The sequence below is a fragment of the Apodemus sylvaticus genome, chromosome 9 (assembly GCF_947179515.1).
Source record: "Apodemus sylvaticus chromosome 9, mApoSyl1.1, whole genome shotgun sequence".
Lineage (NCBI taxonomy): Eukaryota > Metazoa > Chordata > Mammalia > Rodentia > Muridae > Apodemus > Apodemus sylvaticus.
Window position 1 is genome coordinate 66,960,461 of NC_067480.1, and position 18,632 is coordinate 66,979,092.

The following is an 18,632-nucleotide window of genomic DNA, read 5'->3' on the forward strand; positions in this document are numbered from 1 at the left end:
TGATTGAGCGACAGCAAGATGACCACCGTTGCCTTTTGGGAGGAGGCGGGGCTCAAAGAGCGTCTTACCGCAATACAAACTAAAGTGGGGCACTTTAGCTTTGTGATGGTTCTAAGAGCATCGCTAAGTTCCTGTAGCATCTCCACAACCCTTTGGCAATGCAGTTTCGACTCCAGAATAAAGGTACACTCTGGTGTGCTCGGGTTGTTCAGTTCCTTTGACTTTATCCCTGAGTTCTGAGGATGATTCCTAACACTTTACATGTGTTGTATTCCAGGTTGCTGCATATCTGTGTTGAACCATTCATTTGTCAATAGTTTCCAATTGTGCTGGCTCTCAACTACCTCTGAGGAAGGGCGTCTGAATTTTTTTTTTTGGGGGGGGGGTTGGACTTGTTTTTCTCAAGACAGGATTTCTTTCTGTGTAGCCCTGGCTCTCCTGGAACTCACTCTGTAGATCAGGCTGGCCTCGAACGCAGAAATCTGCCTGCCTCTGCCTCCCAGAGTGCTGGGATTACAGGCGTGCGCCACCACCGCCGGCGGCATCTGATATCTTAATCCTAACAGGAACAGATTCTTGGTACATTTGAAATTCACCATAAATTTATGCTGATTCATAGCAAGAAAAATATAATCCTAAGGGTCAAAACATCTTTAGGTAGCACAAGAGAAAGAGAGAAAGCCGGGCAGTGGTGGCACACGCCTTTAATCCCAGCACTTGGGAGGCAGAGGCAGGCGGATTTCTGAGTTCGAGGCCAGCCTGGTCTACAGAGTGAGTTCCAGGACAGCCAGGGCTACACAGAGAAACCAGGTCTCGCAAAAACAAAAAACATAAAACAACAACAACAACAAAAAACGAGAGAGAGAGAGAGAGAGAGAGAGAGAGAGAGAGAGAGAGAGAGAGAGAGAGAGAGAGAACTAGTTTGGGAAGACAGAGCTAGACAGGAAGATGCTGATTATGTTTTTATCTCAAATTTAAGGGGTTTCTTTTTTCATAACTATGGTATGCTTTTTCATAGTGGAAGAACACAGTGAACTTAACCCCACCCCACCCTAGTCTCGTGATGTCTAAGTAATAAATCCTTTAAGCTTCTTGGAAACTTTGAGACCTGATATATGCTCATTATATTCTGAGACAATGAAGAAAATAAATGATCAAACTAGTTTTGACTTCAGTTGTTTTACTGTTTGGTGAACTTTGTTTAAATTAAGAAGGAATGAGGTGCTGGGCAGCGGTGGCGCACGCCTTTAATCCCAGCACTTGGGAGGCAGAGGCAGGCGGATTTCTGAGTTCGAGGCCAGCCTGGTCTGCAGAGTGAGTTCCAGGACAGCCAGGGCTATACAGAGAAATCCTGTCTTGAATAACAAAACAAAACAAAACAAAAAAAAAACAAAACAAAACAAAAAAAAGAGGCTTCCTGATCTGGACAAAGGCTAGTTGGACTACTAAACTCATAAGAGGATTATTTCCATACAAAAATTTAATCTACTAACGTTTCCAATAAAATTATAATTTGTGTTTTTATTTCTTTTTGCACAAACATTTAGGAACCAAATTTTCTCTCGACAGCTTAATATTTACCATTCCCTTCTCCACCTCTCCCTCCTCCTCTTCCTCCTTTGCATAGAACAGGAACACTGTTGGTGCTGGTGCATTGGTTGAGTAATTTCTTCCTATACTTTGATTTTTTTCTGTTTTGACATTGTATTAGGGTTCTCTAGAGTCACAGAATTTATGGGTAGTCTCTATATAGTCAGGGAATTTGTTGATGACTTTCAGTCTGTAGTCCAACTCCCCAACAATGGTCAGCAGCAGCTGTGATTGGAAGTTCAAGGATCCAGCAGTTGCTCAGTCCCACAAGGCAAGCAGGCAGAGAAGAATCTTCTTCCAATGTCCTTATGTAGGTCTCCAGAAGAAGGTATGGCCCAGATTAAAGGTGTGTACCACCACACCTGGATCTGGGACTTGCTTTGACCTTGAACTCAGATTTCCTTGCTTCAGTCTGCTGGGATTCATAGCCGCCATGCCTCAAGATCTCCATGTTAAGATCCATGTCGGGAACTTGTATCTCCCAGGATCAGGATCACAGATGATGCTCTGAGACATCCAGTGGTGTCTGGTGTTCAGGAGTGATAACCTGTGGGAACCCACGAGCTCGGTCCTGCTGGTTCTTTGCCTACCTCAGACTGCCCTTCTCCATCCCTGGAGCGGGGGTTCTGTGGCTTCTCACAGCCCGATGCCCACCCTGCAGTTCCGTGGGTTGAATGAAAGTCAAACTTCCCATGCCCTGCCTCTCCCAGCAGCCAGAGCTCTGGGCCAGACTCAGGACCACCCTTTTTAACCCACAATCATAAGAAAACGCCAAAAGGTACTCAATGCACATGTTTTCCCAAGAGGCTGAGTTCCTTGAACTTTATGCACCAATCTGGTGCCCAGGTCATGTAGACTCCACTGAAGTTGGCATGGCACTCCTGGCTCTACTTTTCCTCATATCTACATTAAAATCCTAAACACCCTTTAAGATTGGAGAGATAGTTGTTGTGCCTCTCTCTGCTCAGCCCAATATTCTAGAAAGGGAGGTCCTTTTGAGATGAATGCCTTCAACAGGTCAGGCAAAATTGGGACTGAGGTGACACCCCATGGGGTTTTGATGAACTCTTCTGCCCGGAAGACTTTTCCACTGGAGCACAGCAGGCAACGCAGCCAGCGGGGTACTATGAACAGGTCCACCTCTGTGCGACCCAAGATTGGAACATCCCACCCTCAAATTCACAAGACTTGGCCTCCTCACTGCTCTTTCTTTATCAAAAGCCCAGAAACCCCCCTATCAAATTTTATCCTCAGAACTAGAACTAGCCTAGAAAAATCCCCAGTACCACAGCTAGAGATCTCCTTCTTAAAACTATTGTATGGGAAAGCATGACTTCTGAATCCAGACTAGTTTGCCAGGCTCTCCAGGAGGAGCACTACAATAGGTAGATTGTGGCAACCCAAGATATAGGAACCACATCACACCTGCTTATATCTGTGGCTCAGGCATTTGTGGTAGCAGTACACACAGAAAGAATCTGCTTCAAATATGTAGAGACAGGACAGTGGAAGAATGAATGGTCACAAAACTCCCTCCCTATAACAGATCCTAATCCCCCTAAGAAAATTCATCTCCGTTGTAAGAAAAGTTTACATTGGAAAAGATATTCTACTTCTATATATGATAAGGACAGTAAGCTACTGGAACCTTTAAAGTTTAGAAGGGGCAGCCCTCAGCCTTGACAGTAAGAGGGACTGCTAATCTCATAGAAGCCTTATAGGTTTCCAGCATCTCAAAAGGCTTCCACTCCAAATTGACTATTAAAATAGACAATAAGCCATTCAAGTGCCTTATAGATACTGGAGCAGACAGGATAGTTTTAAGACAAGAGATCCCACATGACTGGCAACTAATCCCTGGGCCCCAGCTCCTAGGTATAGGGGGTACCATTCATGCATTTACCACAAAACAGGCCGATAAGTGGGAGGACCCTAATGGAGCTACTGGCCTCATATGCCCCCTGTTGCTCAAGTAGCCACCTATCTTCTAGGGAGAGAGATCTTACAAGCCCTAGAGTTAGTTGGACCACATCAAGATAGAGGATATTACCTATAAAGAAAGTCATACCTAAGGAGTCAACAGATCCTTCTCCAAGTCATCCCCAGTTCTAGGGGTCACTGTTAGATTTGATGCTCTCTGCCTTGATTGGCTCTCCAATGAAGCCATCTGGGCCTTGCAGTGGCCTCTCTCAAGGGAGATGCTTAAAGCCCTCACATAGTGGGTTGAACAACAACTTCTGCTACAATATATCCACCCTTCCTGCAGTCCATGGAACACCCTGTGTTCGGTATTAAAAAAAAAAAAAGAGCTCAGGGATGAAGACTACTACAAGAGTTGAGGGCAATTAACAAAACCATGCAAATCTGGGATTCTCTCCCAAGAGGGCCCACATCTCAAGCATCACTGCCAGTATCCCCCTATTAGCAACAGACATAAAAGACTGCTTTTTTTTTTTTTTTTTGCATCCTTCTCCACCCCTGAGACTGTAAGAGCTTTTCATTCTCAGTAGCCCCCATTAACAACTCTGGCCCAGTCTCCCAAATGAATGGACTGTCCTCCCACAGGGAATGACTAACAGTCCAACCATTTGTCAGGACACTGTAGCCATGGCATTAAAACCTTATTTAGATAAAGGATATACCACTATATGGATGATATATTAATATGGGGGAGATGTTGTGTAAGACACCCTGGCCCTCAGTCAGTGGTACTTAGTTCAATATGTCCCCCGAGACACCGAGACAGAGATCGATGCAAAAGCAAGAGGTTTATTTTCCTGAGCATCAGGGTCAACCCTCAATCAGTCCCTCTAAGCAAGTGACAAGAAGGCGACCTTGAGTGCCTATTACAAGCAGATTTTATACTTTTTAGGAGCACAAGCTACATCATCAAGATTACTGTTCAAACTTATTGGATAGACATATTGACTTTTAAATCTATTGGCTACCAAGTATGACAAGCATTTGAACTGTATCTTGGACTTTCCAGACGGTCAGGTAGTTATCAACACATTCTGAGAATTTTTTACTCAAGAATGATCCGATGGATGGAGAATGGAACTTGGCCTAGCCTTGACCCAGGTGGGAGGGGGATACTGTGAGGAGGGTGTGGGGCTAGAAAACCCCTTAGGGTCCCTCAGTTGGAGATAGCCCACATTAAGCTTGAGATGCCTGGGACCCCTGATGATAAGGAAGAATAACCTGTTAGGGATACCTTGTTTCAGAGCATGAGGCTATGGCCTTTTGAGGGCCCCAGCATGAGTACTGAGAGGCCCCAACACCTGTTTCTTTGGTTGAAGCACCTTGTGATATTATTTCTACAAACTATTCTTAGTACTTAACCATTCTCCTTATCTGTTACTTCTCTCTCATCCTTCCTTGATTAAACTGGTATTTGGTAACCTGGCAAGACTAGTAGGAGACCCCCTGGTATCCAGGAACTAGATGTTACTGATAATATTAAAGTGAAAGCTGTTCATGAATTCAAGTGAAATGTCTGTTAGCGTCACTTGCTTGAGGTGGAAATGAAAGTAACCTAGAACCATGGGCAGAGATGAGTAAATCTACAGCTGTTCTCATAGTCTTAGTCTCAATTCTGTATAATAACAAACAGGACATTCTTAGTACAAATCTGAGGATGGAATAACATACAAATATCTCCCAGAAAGTCAGCAATGGGTTCCTTGGGTTCAGGGCCAATGGTGGCAGCCTCCTAGGAATTCTCCATACAGGTTAAATGAGGATGTTTTTGTAGACAGACAGATGGGCTCCTGGAGACTGCAAGGTTAGCAGTATGGCCTCATGTTTGCCCTTTTATAAAGCCGTACTGTCTCACACATGTCTGAAAGATATTGGCTTTGTAACCACAATACAGCTGCCTCCAACCTCACCAGAGTCTGGCAGTCTGCAGATATTAAAAAAAATTGTGCTTGCTACCAAACTTTTATGTTTGAGATTTTATAGTTCCTCTTTTTTTTTCTGTTCTAAACCTATACTGCTCTGTATCACAAGAACATGTTGGTACAGGAAAATAGAGAAGCCATGTCCCCTATGACCTTTGTAACCCAACTTCCTTGTAGGATTTTAATATAAGACGGGCTGAGTGAAGTCTATATGGGCATTCTGATTCCAAGTTTAGAAAGCTCTCACAGAAATGAATGAGCCTGTCAGCTTCCTCAACTGATAAGTTTTCATACTCACCTTCCAGGTATTCCTAGTCCTTAATGACCTCCAACTCATGTCGAGGCTGGACTCCAGCAGCGAGACTCTTCCACCTCCCCCTCCCAACATAAAGACCAGGTAATGCTACTCTATAGGACTAGAAATAGCTCCTCACAAAATCCAATTTATTTTGCTCATTGTGTTTTTAGGAACAGAGATCTCCTGGAAGGACATCTGTGACCTGATGACTGCTCTCCAGGCCATGTGCCCTCCACAAGCTCCCCTTTCCTCTATTCTTGTGGCTATTTTCATCATTCTTCATTACCAACTCTGCTACTGCCCAGCCTCTGTCTAACCTGCCTAACACCTAACACTGGAGATTCTTCTCTAGGGAAATCGACAACAGGCACAACAAAGTCATAGGAACCCAGGATTGCCCACTTAAAGGATGTTGGACCAGGATCGAGATCCTGGTGTACCCAGATTGTAAAACCCTAGAGACCACCAGGAACCACAACTCCAATGCAAACACATGAGAGTCTTTATTCAGGCTCAAGCTTGGGCCACAGACCTTCATGATGCAACAGGATAGGAAGGAAAGTGGGCCTGAAGTCTAGGGCAAGGGGGTTTATAAAGGAAAAAACACAAATGGGTTTCCAAGCCTTGGCATTACACGAGAGGGTAAAGGAATGTTGGCCTTTAAGCTAATCAGCTTATAGCACCTGGTTAAACCACAAGGTGATAGTGTGGTGGTTTGTATATCCAGGGAGTGGCACTATTAGAAGGTGTGGCCTTGTTGAAGCAGGTTTGTCACTGTGGGTGTGGGCTATGAGACCTCATCCTAGCTGCCTGGAGCCAGTCTTTCACTAGCAGTCTTCAGATGAAGATGTAAAACTCTCAAGTCTGCCTTCACAATGCCTGCCTGACTGCTGCCATGCTCCTGCCTTGGTGATAGTGGACTGAACCTCTGAACCCATAAGCCAGACCCAATTAAGTATTGTCTTTATAATGTTGCCTTGGTCATGGTGTCTGTTCCCAGCAGTGAAACCCTAACAAGACAGGTAGCATACATCAAAAAGGAACATTGTGACTTGGGAAAGACTTATGTTTTGTTAGCCCACTGTTGTTACCAGCTAGCTGCAGCTGCTGTGTTTACTTTGCAACTACCAGGGACATTTCATGATTTTTCTAAGACCTCAAGGGTGGAGACAACGTCTCTCTAAGGGCAAGTTAACATAGAATGGAGCTGTAAGAACAAAATGGAGTTTATTCTGCTACCTCAGTCCCTTCATTCCCCCTCTACTAGTTGCTTTGGAGGCCAATCTTGGGTCCAGATTGTTTGTGCTAATTTGAGAGATCTCATTACCATGAATTGCATAGTTCTCAATCTACATTTTATATATTGTAAACGCTTGTTTATGATACGCTGTCCAAAGGTAAGTAGAAGAATAACTAAGGGTCTCATATGGGTGGAAATAAGAGTCATTAACCCAGGGAAGGAATCAAATAGTGAATGGTACCAACTTTTAGATTCTTCTCGTTCTCTCTGGCACCTGTCCAGGCTTTCCGTGACCTTAGCTAATGATTCACAAATGACTCCAGGATGGCTAACATAGAAGCAGCATTCCTCATGCAAGGTGACACATAGCCTTCTTGTTGCAGGAAGACTAAGTCTAATCCCTGCTTGTTTTGTCACACCACTTCAGCTGGAGAATCTACATTGTGCTACACATGGGAAATGAATCTTTCTAGGCATTGGATATTTTCACCTATGTCTGTCTTTAACTGTTATAATTATTTCTCTGTAATGCTAGTGCAGCTACCCCAGTGCCAGCCCTGCCCCTAGAATGAATGCTAAAGTCAAAGGAATATTTTCTCCTTTGACTCATAAGGTCCCCCTCAGTTTGTCTTGCTAAGGCTCTCAATACTGTTTCTTCTGAGTAATAGGTTATGTGGGGCAGTGACTGAACCAAAATACAGAACCCATCTGGGGTAGAATTAAGAACCACCCCATTCATGCAAGGATCCTGTTGAAAAGGCCCACTATGCCTATTCTGGGGAAATAATCAATTTGGAATGAAATATAGGAATAGTCCAACTGCAGAGGTTGATGCGACAAGGAGACTTTCCCCAGACAGATACCCTGTCCTGATATAGTCTGGAGGGTTAAAGCTGGACCTTCATGAAACCATCTACATGCAGAGTCCCTTTCAGAAACATTATACTCAACTATTAACCCAATGCCTTCCTTAAAGGGGAGCCTAGCATTATAACATAGCCAATAGGAGGTGGTGATTTGGGGCTTGGAAACATTTAATATCTGAAGGATATTTACTGTCATTAGCCATAGGTGGGTCTGCTGATTGCATGATAACCTGTCTCAGGATTTTCAATCACCCAAATCAAATCAAAAGGCTGGTATGGGTTAGGAGCTGCAATCCGCACAGTACATACAGTTAGCAGGGGTAAGAGACTAAGGTCTGAAACTGAATTAATTTTAAGTTGACCGGGTTGGTGTCCTTTTGAACCCTCTATTCCAGTACAGCTGGAGTCAGGTGATCTTCTTTTAGGGAGAGTGAATTAGCAGGTCTGGCGTGAGTGTAGTGCATCCAGGCAGTGATTCCATCCATTTGGATGGCAGTTGGCTTGATCAGCAGGATGATGTAACATTCTTTCCACTTGAGTTCAAGAATACCTTGGTGAAATCTCTTCATATAGACCCAATCTCCTGGCTGAAACTTGTGTGGTTCTGGAACTGGACCTGCTTTGTAGAGGGCACATAATTTAGGCTAAACATGTTTATGAGCCCATTGGGTAGCTCAGACCCTAAATATTAAATCATCTTCCTCCAGTTCTGCTAGAAATCTCTGTTTTCTCAGGGTCTATGTATGTATAGCTTTACACACATAGACTTCATGATCTGTTCAGAAAATGCTGCTGGATTTTTATCAGTTTCCTGCCTAGCATCATATCTAAACCTTGGCCAAATTATTGTTGAGATCTGATAAAAGAGCCTCGTGGTAAATCTGGAGATGTTCCCTACCTTCAGCTGTGGTGAAGTCCCAATCTGGGTGGATTCCTCTGTGGGGCCAGAAACCAGTTTCTTGGCTTCTGTCTGTGGTGAAGAAAACCTGCAAGAGCTTTGGATAGGTGACTGCACTGAGTACCTAAGGCACATGGAAAAGATTGGTTATTGCTTCTCAGTGGGCTGAATGTGGCAGGATAGTGTCAGTGGAAACCCTCTCTTCACAAGTCAGAGACCACATCTGTTCAGACGGGGAGTAAGCACTTCTCCTGGCAAGAAGGGTAGCCATTTACTGAGCAAACTGAGTGACTAGGAGTCTGTTCCAAACTCTGATGAGAGATACATCTGCCCACTTGGAACCTCTCCTGCCCAGTCTGTCTAGGCATGGAGCCTTGCTCTCTGAAAACTTACCTCCCCACTCAGGGAGAGCCCTGGTGTGCAGGAAGCCCCAGCCTTAGACTTTCTAGGGACCCTGGATGCCTGTGTGCCTGCACTGGGGAGAGGGGGAGGGGGATCTTGAGAAAAAAGGAAGTCACCAAGTGGTAGCTGGGAATTGCACTCAGGACCTCTGGAAGAACACTCAGTATTCTTAACCACTGAGCCATCTCTCCAGCCTACTTCTTGTTCCCTGCACAGGTCTTCCTCCCAACCTTAAAGCTGACAGACACCACTGGGAAGGGTGGCAGGGCTGGAGTTAGCTGCTGGGCTGGGGCTGGCTTCTGTTGTTCCTTGTCACCCTGTAGCCATTTCTGTTGATGAAGAAGTATTAGCAGGGGGCAGGGGTTTGTGGGGGAAAAGAAAAGGCCTTTGAAACAGTTTGTCTTCTACTGCCCACACCATGGGGAGATGGCAGGTCCCTCTCTGGTGTCCATCCAACATCAAAAGCAACATTCCAAGCTGCAATAAGTGGTACCTAGCCCTAACTTCCTTAAAATGAGTCAGAATAAGATTAAGGTGAGAAACAAGTCTGTCACTGTCCAATACAAGTAAAAACAACCCAAGAAATGGAATAGACAGGCACAAAATAGACATTCCATGTCTGAAAACATAAATGAATCCAAAGACTCAGACTCACAGATTCACAGATTCCTTTGGAAACAGAAGAGGCACAGGGAGGAAAGCAACTGATGGTGGAGCTCTCTGTCCTCCACCAAAAATTCCTCCAACTGACAGGTGGGTATCTCATTCACTCTGGGGGGGGGGCTTAGAAACGTCTTCCTGATCCCCACAGCTATGACCCCCTCAGCCTAACATACCTAACATAGCACAATAAAGATACATTCAGTCCAATTTCTAAAGTCCCCATAGTCTATAGCAGTTGCAAAAATGTTAAAAGTCTATAATGGCTATTCCTGGTTGTCAACTTGACTATATCTGGAATGAACTACAATCCAGAATTGGAGAGCTCAGGTGTGATCCAGGTCTTGAGGCTGGAAGACTCAAGTTTCTGACCTGGATCTTGGCATGGAGATCTTGAGACATAGTGGCTATGAGAAGCTTAGACCTAGGCAAGGTAGTACATGCCTGTAATCCCAAGAGACTAAGGCAAGGAGCTCTCTGCTCTGTGTGCTTCCCATCAGGATGGCAATAGACCAAACTTCTGAAATGTTAAAGCAAGCACAATCAAATGCTTTTCTTTTTAAGAGTTGCCACGGCCATGGTATCTCTTCACAGCGGTAGAACACCGATTACCATGGAAGTTGCTATCGTGGAACAAGTTAGTACTGTTAAAGGCCTGACCATATTTCCTGTTGGCAGAATGTAAATTTGGTTTAGGAAAGTAAGGAATGCTTTAAGTAGGGGATTAATGGGTCATATGAGTAGGAACATGAAAGACAGTGGTGCTGAGGGTGATATAAACATTTCAGAGAAGACTATTAGTAAGTGGCCTACTGATACTTTTTGGTGAAGAATGTGGCTGTTTTATGCCCTTGTCCAAAATATCTTCTTGAGGCTAAATTGAAGAGTTTTGAGGTAATAGTGTTGGGAGAGGAGATTTCAAGACAGCCTAGAGCTGACTCTGTAGTGTGGTTAATAACAGTCACTCTTATGCAGATCTGTAATGAAAAGGAGCAAGATGAGCAAGGAAAAATTTTAAAAAATGTACAGTTTGAGGTGAAAAGGAGTGTCAGGAAGTGTGATGGAGCTAAATCCAGTGCTCAAGGAGGTCCCAATATTAAAGAAAAGCATGGGGGCTGGAGAGATGGCTCAGTGGTTAAGAGCACTGACTGCTCTTCCAAAGGTCCTGAGTTCAAATCCCAGCAACCACATGGTGGCTCACAACCATCCGTAATGAGACCTGAAACCCTCTTCTGGTGTGTTTGAAGACAGCTACAGTGTACTTACATATAATAATAAATAAATATTTAAAAAAAAAAGAAAAGCATGATGCTAAATGGGATAAAGGGAGTGGTGACCTGAGGGCAAGACCCCACCCAAGTAAGCTTCCAATTACTGAAAAGAAATCAGAGAAGGAAACGGTCAAAAACAGAAACCCAATAAAAATGTATTTGAATGAAGGGCCAAGTTCTAGCCCAGCACACTGTGGACATAGCAGCTTTTTGCCATGTGGTTCTTGCTTCTGAGTCAAGGTTATAAGAAAGGGATTATGGACTCTCCCTCTGAACACAAGGAGAGCTGCTGAGGCCAGGTGTGTGGCTGGGCTGCCCCTGCATGAGGTATAGAGTGCCAACTGTGTGAAGCTGTGAAAGCAGAGCCTGGATTTTGTTGGAGACCCCAAGATGTTAGAGATGCCTGAGTTGTGGGACGTCTGCTAAAGAGAGCTGCTGGTCCAAGCGAGAGAATTATATTGCATTGACAAAGTTGAAAAGAGTTGGAGATGTAAGAGTGCTTTGACACCAGACACGGAGTTTAGAGTTTGGAGTTTGTCGTGTTGGCTTTTGGCCTTTCTGTGTGTCAGAATTTCCTCCCTTTTTGAATGGTAATGCATTTTCTGTGCTGTTGCATGTTGGAAGTATGTGGTCTGTTTTTGTTTTTGATTTTACAGCAGGTTTAAGAGATTGCTTTGAATCTCAGAAGAGATTTTGAACTTTGTACTTTTAAACAGTGTTGAGACTGTAATATTCTGGGACCTTTTGCAGTTGGGCAAATGCATTTTGTATTAGTTTATGGGTTCAAGCCTATGGGGAATACAGTGTGGTGTCTCTTCACAGGAATAGAACACTGACTAAGACAACTGGCTATAGTAAAACAACTACTCACTTATAAACTTCATCTGAACAAGGGGGCACCACGAATGTCACCCAAATACCTAATAAAAGGCAGCAATTCTTGTATTACAGACTTGTGTTATCTTCACTGTAACTGAGTATGTAATCCGTGTGAGTCCTGGACACAAGACCTCTAGAGATCTTTAGGAGAGCACCTCCCATCCCCATTAGATAAGGCTGATGGGATGAACAATCAAATCAAACTTAATTTATAACTTTGAAATCTCAGACACTTGGGCAGTATGTCAGAGGTGACAATGTCTCAGAGAAATCCCAAGTAACTGTAGAGGGTTTCTGAAGCCCAGAATCCACCAGATCCACACAGTTAAGACTAGGTTACAGGAACTGAGCCTGAAAGGCACAATAACTTTTTAATAAATACTGGGTCTGAGCATTCTGTTTCTTAGGTGAAGTAACATGTAACATGTAACCAGAGAGGAATACTCCCTCAGTGGGCCTCGGTCATGTGACGTGACTGCAGTTGTCTCTGTCTTCATTGGACATAATTCTAGGATCCCCTATATATACAACAATTATTGAGTGCCCAAGTTCTCTATATAAATGTCATGTAGGAGGCTGAGGCAGGAGGATAACTTGAGTTCTGCATATGTATTTTAAAAAGCCTTTTCTATTTAATATTGCATTTTTTTCTGGCTAAGCAGTTGGCCACTAGGGGGCAAAGAACTATGTAAAGAAAAGTATTTTTATTTTTTATTGAATATAATCTTCATTTACATTTCAAATGGTAAAACATTTCCCCGTTTGCTCCCTCCCTGAAAATCTCCAACCCCTCCTCCCACCCCCTGCCCAAAGTATATGCCCCTCCACCCAACACTCCCTCCCACCCCCCTTGATTTCCCTTTGTTGGGGCATCTATTGAGCCTTCACCTGACCAAGGACCACTCTTCCCACTGATGCATGACAAGGCTTTCCTCTGCCACATTTTCGGCTGGAAAAGTATTACTGTTGTTTTTTTTAAATCCAACTTTGTGATTTTTATTGATGGGTGATAATTTTATACTCCTAGGAATCACTACACTGTGTATATGAGGGACACTGCATCAGACAGGCGTCTCAGGAGATTACACAGAAGACACTGGGAAATGTCAAGTCCATCATTTTGCATACTGTTCATGTATACACAGCATGAATGTGATTTGAAATCTTCTCCCGGTAATAAAGTTACAATCACCCACCTCTGCAGCCTGATGTCTGACCTGCGGTGTCTGACCCACATGTCTGACCTGTGGTGTCGATGTCAGCAGTTTCCCTCTCACAATCGTTAAAATGCATTTCCTGTTAGGAACAGTAACATATTTTTTTTTGTATTTATTTCCTTTTGAAGTAAGAGCTATCACATCTCTGATAACTGGCTCATTTTTGTCATTTATCAAAAACTAAAGAGTAAAGGAGGAAAGTGTGAGGAATCAAAAAATTGTTTTTTTTAAAAGGAAAGATAAAATTCACTTTCATAAATTTACAAGAGCTGCTGGTGCGGGACTTATTCCACTATGATCAGACACAGTGCGAGCTGTCTCTGCTCAGGACCCAGCGGTTCTTCAGAAGCGGCGGCTCTTGTGTGTTCTCACTTAGACAACAGTTCAGTCCCAAGTCAGAGTCAGTGTGAGCTGCGCTGTGCAGACCCCAGGCATCTTCATCCAAGCCCGCTGGTGCAGAGGGCAAGCCTCTCTACAGAGCCACTAGAGAGGAGGGTAGTGAGTGGGTTGGGTTGTAGGAAGCAGACAGGCACACACAGGCACACGGGCAGGTACAGCAGGTCCACACAGCGGTAATACAGGAGGTAGGCTGTGCGGTCAGCATCGGTTTCACCACCCGGTACCGGTTAATATCCTTGACCATTTGGTCATCCACTCGCAGCCAGCCATTAAGCCCAATCTGGAAGACGTCCATAGTATGGTGGCCGCCTGTAGCGTTGTTGCCATGAAGGTAGATGACTGCGTTCAGCCTCTAGGTTCTGTGGCATTTACATTTTTTATTTTTGACGCCCGGACAAAGTAGTTCTCCGCTGATGTCCAAGTCCACAGCGTAGTCAACGTTCCCGACCAGCTTCTGGCATCTGCCTGTCTTCTCATAGATGAAGCGCTTCAGGTGGAGCAGGGTGACAGGGAAGCTTCTCCAGAGTGACTCTACGGCTGACTTCAACCTCCTGCTTGGTTTTGGAGGTGTAACCTTGGACAGACTCTCGCCACCGAGCTTTCCAATACATTCTGGACTGTGCCTATCTTGTCAGACGGCACTGCAGGGTGAAACACGGCTGCAGAGTGGCGGACTCCTTGGACCCGCAGACCTGCTGTGTCCACCGAAAATGCCAGTGACAGGTGTCTGGATGAAATCCTCCTGCCGGGTGACAGGGTCTTGTTCTCGGGACCCATTCGTCCTCACTGCCCTCACCCGTGTCTTCCAGTCCTCGTCCTCTATCAAGTGGCTTCCGGGCCCATTGGAAACAGAGTGCTTTCTGTACGTGGGTGAGAGGAGCTTCTTCAGGCTCAGCATCTTTTCACCGAGTCCATTGAGGATGAAACCTGGCTACTCCTCGGTGTCCGCCTGTCGGCCCTTTTCAGACAGGCTCGACTTGATGACTGTCAGGGTCTGTAAATGTATGTGGGTTCAAAGGCGGCTCACACCATGTCTCCTGTCACCACCATCTTCTTTCAGCACAGACAGTTTCACATTGACCTTCGTGCCTGCGCCAAAGTATTACATTTTAACATTTAAAAAAATGGGAAAACCTCCCATGCTCATGGATCGGTAGAATCAATATAGTTAAAATGGCCATTTTGCCTAAAGCACTATACAGATTCAATGCAATACCCATCAAAATCCCAACTCAATTCTTCACAGAGTTAGAAAGAGCAATTATCAAATTCATCTGGAACAACAAAAAACCCAGGATAGCTAAAACTATTCTCAGCAACAAAAGAAAATCTGGGGGAATCAGTATCCCTGACCTCAAGCAATACTACAGAGCAATAGTGTTAAAAACTGCATGGTATTGGTACAGTGACAGGCAGGAGGATCAATGGAACAGGATTGAAGATCCAGAAATGAACCCACACACCTATGGCCACTTGATCCTCGACAAAGAGGCTGAAAACATCCAATGGAAAAAAGATAGCCTTTTCAACAAATGGTGCTGGTTCAACTGGAGGTCAGCATGCAGAAGAATGTGAATTGATCCATCCTTGTCTCCTTGTACTAAGCTCAAATCCAAATGGATCAAGGACCTCCACATAAAGCCAGACACTCTGAAGCTAATAGAAAAGAAACTGGGGAAGACCCTTGAGGACATCGGTACAGGGAGAAAGTTTCTGAACAGAACACCAATAGCGTATGCTCTAAGAGCAAGAATTGACAAATGGGACCTCATAAAATTACAAAGTTTCTGTAAGGCAAAAGACACCATCAAGAGGACAAATCGGCAACCAACAAATTGGGAAAAGATCTTCACCAATCCTACATCAGATAGAGGGCTAATATCCAATATATATAAAGAACTCAAGAAGTTAGACTCCAGAAAACCAAACAACCCTATTAAAAAATGGGGTACAGAGTTAAACAAAGAATTCTCATCTGAAGAACTTCGGATGGCAGAGAAGCATCTTAAAAAATGCTCAACTTCATTAGTCATTAGGGAAATGCAAATCAAAACAACCCTAAGATTTCATCTTACACCAGTCAGAATGGCTAAGATTAAAAATTCAGGAGACAGCAGGTGTTGGAGAGGGTGTGGAGAAAGAGGAACACTCCTCCACTGCTGGTGGGGTTGCAAATTGGTACAACCACTCTGGAAAGCAGTCTGGCGGTTCCTCCGAAAACTGGGCACCTCACTTCCAGAAGATCCTGCTATACCACTCCTGGGCATATACCCAGAAGACTCCCCACCATGTAATAAGGATACATGTTCTACTATGTTCATAGCAGCCCTATGTATAATTGCCAGATGCTGGAAAGAACCCAGGTATCCCTCAACAGAAGAGTGGATGCAAAAAATGTGGTATATCTACACAATGGAGTACTATTCAGCCATTAGAAACAATGAATTCATGAAATTCTTAGGCAAATGGATGGAGCTAGAGAATATCATACTAAGTGAGGTAACCCAGACTCAAAAGGTGAATCATGGTATGCACTCACTAATAAGTGGATATTAACCTAGAAAACTGGAATACCCAAAACATAATCCACACATCAAATGAGGTACAAGAAGAAAGCAGGAGTGGCCCCTGGTTCTGGAAAGACTCAGTGAAACAGTATTCGGCAAAACCAGAACGGGGAAGTGGGAAGGGGTGGGTGGGAGGACAGGGGAAGAGAAGGGGGCTTACGGGACTTTCGGGGAGTGGGGGGGGGCTAGAAAAGGGAAATCATTTGAAATGTAAATAAATTATATCGAATAAAAAAAAAGAAAACGCAAAAAAAAAATATTTTGATTCCCCTAGAATTTCTTTTGTTGCTGAGAATAGTTTTAGCTATCCTGGTTTTTTTGTTATTCCAGATGAATTTGATAATTGCTCTTTCTAACTCTGTGAAGAATTGAGTTGGGATTTTGATGAGTATTGCATTGAATCTGTAGATTACTTTTGGCAAAATGGCCATTTTAACTATATTGATTCTACCGATCCATGAGCATGGGAGGTTTTCCCATTTTTTGAGGTCTTCTTCCATTTCCTTCTTCAGAGTCTTGAAGTTCTTGTCATACAGATCTTTCACATGTTTGGTAAGAGTCACCCCAAGATACTTTATACTATTTGTGGCTATTGTGAAGGAGGTCACTTCCCTAATTTCTTTCTCAGCCTGCTTATCCTTTGAGTATAGGAAGGCCACTGATTTGCTTGAGTTGATTTTATAACCTGCCACTTTGCTGAAGTTGTTTATCAGCTGTAGGAGTTCTCTAGTGGAGTTTTTTGGGTCACTTAGGTAGACTATCATGTCATCTGCAAATAATCATAGTTTGACTTCTTCCTTTCCAATTTGTATCCCTTTGACCTACTTATGTTGTCGAATTGTCTGAGCTAGTACCACAAGTACAATATTGAAAAGATAAGGAGAAAGGGGGCAGCCCTGTCTAGTCCCTGATTTTAGTGGGATTGCTTCAAGTTTCTCTCCATTTAGTTTGATGCTGGCTACCGGTTTGCTGTATATTGCTTTTACTATGTTTAGGTATGTGCCTTGAATTCCTGTTCTCTCCAAGACTTTAAGCATGAAAGGATGCTGAATTTTGTCAAATGCTTTTTCAGCATCCAATGAAATGACCATGTGGTTTTTTTCCTTTGAGTTTGTTTATGTAGTGGATTGCATTGATAGATTTCCGTATATTGAACCAACCCTGCATTCCCGGGATAAAGCCTACTTGATCATGGTGGATGATTGTTTTGATGTGTTCTTGGGTTCGGTTGGCAAGAATTTTATTGAATATTTTTGCATCGATGTTCATAAGGGAAATTGGTCTGAAGTTCTCTTTCTTTGTTGGATCTTTGTGTGATTTTGGTATCAGCGTAATTGTGGCTTCATAGAAGGAATTGGGTAGTGTTCCTTCTGTTTCTATTTTGTGGAATAATTTGAAGAGTATTGGTGTTAACTCTTCTTTGAAGGTCTGACAAGCAATACTACAGAGCAATAGTGTTAAAAACTGCATGGTATTGGTACAATGACAGGCAGGAGGATCAATGGAACAGGATTGAAGATCCAGAAATGAACCCACACACCTATGGCCACTTGATCCTCGACAAAGAGGCTGAAAACATCCAATGGAAAAAAGATAGCCTTTTCAACAAATGGTGCTGGTTCAACTGGAGGTCAGCATGCAGAAGAATGTGAATTGATCCATCCTTGTCTCCTTGTACCAAGCTCCAATCCAAATGGATCAAGGACCTCCACATAAAGCCAGACACTCTGAACTTAATAGAAAAGAAACTGGGGAAGACCCTTGAGGACATCGGTACAGGGAGAAAGTTTCTGAACAGAACACCAATAGCGTATGCTCTAAGAGCAAGAATTGACAAATGGGACCTCATAAAATTACAAAGTTTCTGTAAGGCAAAGGACACCATCAAGAGGACAAATCGGCAACCAACAAATTGGGAAAAGATCTTCACCAATCCTACATCAGATAGAGGGCTAATATCCAATATATATAAAGAACTCAAGAAGTTAGACTCCAGAAAACCAAACAACCCTATTAAAAAATGGGCTACAGAGTTAAACAGGGAATTCTCACCTGAAGAACATCGGATGGTGGAGAAGCATCTTAAAAAATGCTCAACTTCATTGGTCATTAGGGAAATGCAAATCAAAACAACTCTGAGATTTCACCTTACACCAGTCAGAATGGCTAAGATTAAAAATTCCGGAGATAGCAGGTGTTGGAGAGGGTGCGGAGAAAGAGGAACACTCCTCCACTGCTGGAGGGGTTGCAAATTGGTACAACCACTCTGGAAATCAGTCTGGCTGTTCCTCAGAAAACTGGGCACCTCACTTCCAGAAGATCCTGCTATACCACTCCTGGGCATATACCCAGAGGATTCCCCACCATGTTATAAGGGTACATGCTCTACTATGTTCATAGCAGCCCTATTTATAATTGCCAGATGCTGGAAAGAACCCAGGTA